Source organism: Mobula hypostoma, chromosome 6 (assembly GCF_963921235.1).
Source record: "Mobula hypostoma chromosome 6, sMobHyp1.1, whole genome shotgun sequence".
Classification (NCBI taxonomy): Eukaryota; Metazoa; Chordata; class Chondrichthyes; order Myliobatiformes; family Myliobatidae; genus Mobula; species Mobula hypostoma.
In genome coordinates, this window is record NC_086102.1 from 40,835,355 (window position 1) to 40,841,354 (window position 6,000).

The window sequence follows — 6,000 nt, forward strand, 5'->3', positions numbered from 1 at the left end:
TTTCAACATTACATCCCGACTCCTATACTCAATGCTCTGATTTATAAAGGCCAGCATCCCAAAAGCTTTCTTCACCACCCTATCCACATGAGATTCCACCTTCAGGGAACTATGCACCATTATTCCTAGATCCCTCTGTTCTATTGCATTCTTCAAAGCCCTACCATTTACCATGTATGTCCTATTTTGATCGGTCCTACCAAAATGTAGCACCTCACGTTTATCAGCATTAAACAATAGTACTTTCATTTGGAATGTTTCATATGAAGAACCTATCAACTCGGTCCTACAGTCAGGGTGTTTGAAGCCTGGTACAGTGTGCTATGACAGGCAGTTTTAGTGCTCATTTGCATCTGTACTGGGGACTTGTCTTTAATGACTACCTCATTTAACTTATATTTTAACTATATCTTGGTTCTTTAGTAGGAACAAGATCTTGCATCACAGGAACGCACACACGATGTGAAAACTGGAACCAATATTATAATCTCCTACTGTGATCTCAATTTATCAGTATATTAACATTCCCTCTACTAGTGAGTTGGAATAAGGTAGGTTAAAAACTTCCTTTCTTTCAATATATTGTATAATCCTATCAATCCTTCTCAGTGAAGAATTCGCATAGTAGTCTCAACAGATCAATTTCTCTGACATTCTGCCAGATACCTGGTTGGCAATTAATTCAAACTGTACTTCAAATATCCTTGAATAAAGTCATATTTTCAAATAACTGTTTGGCAACATTACAAGGTGTGTCAGTTGCATCATAGCAAAGCAGTTTTCTGGTTTTACATATTGGGATTGAATCAATCTTATCTAAGGATTTCTGTTTTCGATAACCTGTTGTAATCAAGCAACACTCATCTGCAATTATCACACTACTCATTACTGTTACTTGTAAATTAATATGATTCTACTTGAAGATACTGACATCTTCTTAGTAGTTGGTATTCAGATTTTGCATCTAAAATATCCAATACATCTGACGCCATGAAATGAACAAGATCTATAAAAACAACAGACACAAGTTGCTGGAGAAACACAGCAGGTCAGGCAGCATCTATGGAATGAACAGTTGATGTTTCGGGCCAAGACCCTTCATCAGGACTGGAAAGGAAGTGGGGAAGACATCAGAATAAAAAGGTGGTGGAGAGGAGAAAGATAGCTAAAAGGTGATAGGTGAAGCCAGGTGGGTGGGAAAGGATAAGGCTGGAGAGGAAAGAATCTGATAGGAGAGGAGGATGGACAATGGGAGAAAAGGAAAAAGGAGAGGCACCGGGGGAGGTGATAGGTGGGTGAGTTCCTTCACCCTGAGAGACAGAATGGGAATGGGAATAGGAATTAAAATGGTTGGCCACTGGGAAATTCTACTTTTTGGCAGTTGGAGTGGAAGTGCTCGACAAAGTGGACCCCAATTTACGATGGGTCTCACCAATGTAGATAAGGCTGCATTGGGAGCACCAGATACATGAGATAGACAATAGACAATAGGTGCAGGAGTAGGCCATTCGGCCCTTCGAGCCAGCACCGCCACTCACTGTGATCATAGCTGATCATCCACAATCAGTATCCAGTTCCTGCCTTATCCTCATAACCTTTGATTCCGCTGTCTTTAAGAGCTCTATCCATCTCTTTCTTGAAAGCATCCACTGCCTTCTGGGGCAGTGCATTCCATATATCCACCACTCTCTGGGTGAAAAAGTTTATCCTCAACTCCATTCTAAATGGCCTACCCCTTATTCTTAAACTGTGGCCTCTGGTTCTGGACTCAACCATCAGCGGGAACATGCTTCCTGCCTCCAGCATGTCCAATACCTTAATAATCTTATGTGTCAATCAGATCCCCTCTCATCCTTCTAAATTCAAGTGTATACAAGCCCAGTCGCTCCAATCTTTCAACATATGACAGTCCTGCCATCCCTGGAATTAACCTTGTGAACCTATGCTGCACTCCCTCAATAGCAAGAATGTCCTTCCTCAAATTTGGAGACCAAAACTGCACACAATACTCCAGATGTTGTCTCACCAGGACCCTGTACAGCTGCAGAAGGATCTCTTTGCTCCTATACTCAATTCCACTTGTTATGAAGGCCAGCATGCCATTAGCTTTCTTCACTGCCTGCTGTACCTGCATGTTTGCTTTCAGTGACTGATGTACAAGAACACTTAGATCTCATTGTACTTCCCCTTTTCCTAACTTGACTCCATTTAGATAATAATCTGCCTTCCTGTTCTTACCACCAAAGTGGATAACCTCACATTTATCCACATTAAACTGCATCTGCCATGCATCTGCCCCCTCACCCAGCCTGTCCAAGTCACCCTGCATTCTCATAGCATCCTCCTCACATTTCACACTCCCACCCAGCTCTCTGTCATCTGCAAATTTGCTAATGTTACTTTTAATCCCTTCATCTAAATCATTAATGTATATTGTAAACAGCTGCAGTCCCAGCACTGAACCCTGCGGTACCCCACTGGTCACCACCTGCCATTCCGAAAGGGACCCTTTAATCGCTACTCTGTTTCCTGTCAGCCAGCCAACTTTCAATCCATGTCAGTGCTCTGCCCCCAATACCATGTGCCCTAATTTTGCCCGCTAATCTCCTATGTGAGACTTTATCAAAGGCTTTCTGAAAGTCCAGGTACACTACATCCACTGGCTCTCTCATGTCCATTTTCATAGTTACATCCTCAAAAAATTCCAGAAGATTAGTCAAGCACAATTTCCCCTTCATAAATCCATGCTGACTCAAACCTATCCTGTTACTGCTATCCAAATGTGTCGTAATTTCATCTTTTATAATTGACTCCAGCATCTTTCCTACCACTGACGTGAGGCTAACCGGTCTATAATTCCCTGTTTTCTCTCTCCCTCCTTTCCTGAAAAGTGGGACAACATTAGCCACCCTCCAATCCACAGGAACTGATCCTGAATCTATAGAACATTGGAAAATGATTACCAATGCATCCACGATTTCTAAAGCCACCTCCTTAAGTACACTGGGATGCAGACCATCAGGTCCCGGGGACTTATCAGCCTTCAGACCCAACAGTCTATCCATCACCATTTCCTGCCTAATATAAATTTCTTTCAGTTCATCCATTACCCTAGGTCCTTTGGCCACTATTATATCTGGGAGAATGTTTGTGTCTTCCCTAGTGAAGACAGATCCAAAGTACCTGTTCAACTCGTCTGCTATTTCCTTGTTCCCCATAATAATTTCACCCGTTTCTGTCTTCAAGGGCCCAATTTTAGTCTTAACTATTTTTTTCCTTTTCACATACCTAAAGAAGCTTTCACAAGCCTCCTTTATATTCTTGGCTAGTTTACCTTCGTACCTCATTTTTTCTCCACGTATTGCCCTTTTAGTTATCTTCTGTTGCTCTTTAAAAGTTTCCCAATCCTTCTACTTCCCGCTCATCTTTGCTATGTTATACTTCTTCTCTTTTGTTTTTATATTGTCCTTTACTTCCCTTATCAGCCATGGCCTCCCCTTACTCCCCTTAGGATCTTTCTTCCTCTTTGGAATGAACTGATCCTGCACCTTCTGCATTATTCCCAGGAATACCTGCTATTGTTGTTCCACTGTCATCCCTGCTAGGATATTATTCCATTGAACTTTGGCCAGCTCCTCCCTCATAGCACCATAGTTCCCTTTGTTCAACTGTAATACTGACACTTCCGATTTTCCCTTCTCCCTCTCAATTTTTAGATTAAAACTTATCATATTATGGTCACTACCTCCTAATGGCTCCTTTACCTCGAGGTCCTCGATCAAATCCGATTCATTGCACAACACTAAATCTAGAATTGCCTTCTCTCTGGTAGGCTCCAGTACAAGTTGTTCTAAGAACCATCTCAGAAGGACTCCACAAACTCCCTTTCTTGGGGTCTAGTACCAACCTGATTCCTCCAGTCTACCTGCATGTTGAAATCCCCCATAACAACTGTAGCATTACCTTTGCGACATGCCAATTTTGACCCTTGATTCAATTTACACCCTACATCCAGACTACTGTTTGGGGGCCTGTAGATACAGTAGCTCCCATAAGGGTCTTACTACCCTTAGAATTTCTCAGTTCTATCCATACTGACTCTACGTCTCCTGATTCTATGTATGAACCCAACAGATTTACAAGTGAGGTATTGCCTCTCCTGGAAGCACTGTTTGGGACCCTGAGTGGAGATGAATAGGTAAGCGTAGCACTTTGGCCGATTGCGGGAATAAGCGCCAGGCAGAAGATTATTCGGAAGGGACGAATAGACAGGGGAATCACAGAGAGGGCTTTCCCAGAGGAAAGCAGAGAGCTGGGGGTTGACTAAAGAAGTGTTTGGTGGTGGAATCCCTTTGGAGATAGTGGAAGAAGCAGAGAATAATGTGATGTATGTGGAGGCTCGTGGGGTTTTAGGTTAGGATGAACGCAACTCTATCTCTGTTAACGTGGCAGAAAGATGGAGTGAGTGTGGGTGTCTGGGAAATGGAGGAGATGAAGCAGAGACAAAGGAACTAAGAAAAAGGAACAGCATTTTTACAGGAGACAAGGTAGGAAGCGGTATAGTCTGTCATAAGGGGGGCACAAACACAGACACTGAAGTACTAGGATTAGGACAGAACTAGAGATTAGAGTTAGGGACGTGACTGGATGCAGACTAGGAGCTGGGACAAGAACATAGACTTGGACTAGGACATTGGCTAGGCAAGCAGGACCAGGACTAGGAACTGGGAACTAGGAGCCTGGGCTTGGACTCCGAGCTGGAGACTGGACGAGGACCAGAACCTGGGTCTTGACTCTGGCTCGGACCCCGGAACTAGGCGAGGACATGATGTGGCTACAGGACATGATGAGGCTTGGGTTCCTCGAGGCGAGGACATGACGAGGCTTGGGTTCCTCGAGGCAAGGACATGACGAGGCTTGGGCTCGAACTCCAAGCCAGAGACTGGACAAGGACCCAGAACCTGGGTCTTGACTCGGGCTCGGACTCCAGAACTAGGTGAAGACATGACGTGGTCTTGGGAGACAGGAACCTCGGAACACAAAGCCGGAAGCCTTGACTTGGTCTTGGGGAGGATAGGAACACAGAGCCTTTGTCTGGAGCATGGGAACATGGAGCCTTGGACTTGAGAGACAGGAACATGGAACACAGAGCCAGGACCCCTCCTTGGGAACAGTACGTAGGGCTGAGACACATACACAGAATGCTGAACACAACATGATGGTTCTCAACACTAGGTAGCGGCAAACAGCTAGACCTACCTAGCGAAGGCGTGACACAGAGACAGTTCCCAGCACAAGGTTGCAGTGAACGGCCGGACCTACCTAGCGAAGACATAGATGCAGAGACAGTTCCTTATCTCAACACAGCAAGGCTCCGGTCTCGCTCCAGTGGTTGAACTTGACAAGGTTGCAGGCAAGGCTCCAGACACAGGTTGCAGGCAAGGCTTCAGAAGGAAGGGGAAGGGAAGGGAAGGGAACAGTCCAGCCTCAAAGTAACAGCAAAGACAACCTGACTTACCCCACAAAGGCAAGGACAGGATACTGACAAGACAAACCAGCAACCACACTCAAACCCAGGGCCACTTATATTCCCAATCCCAAGATGAGCATCAGGTGCCTATGATTAAGCCCAAATGAAGCAAGGGACAGCCGGAAGACCCAGAGTCCGGAGTCCACGGACCGGACCATAAACCAGAACACGGACTTCACAGACCAGATCATGACATAGTCAAGATAGCCACAGGTTACAAAAGGTTTATAAAAGATGTCAGTAAACAGAGAGATCAGGAAATAGGAGCACGGTGTCAAGAATGAAGTAAGTGAATTTAAGAGCTGAGTGGAAGTTGAAGGCAAAGTTGATGAAATTGACTACCTGAGCATGGGTGCATGAAGCAGCGCCAATGCAGTTGTCATTGTAGCAAAGGAAGAGTTGAAGAGCATTACCAATTAACGCCTGGAACATGGACTGTTTTACGTAGTCAACAAAAGGGCAGGCATAGC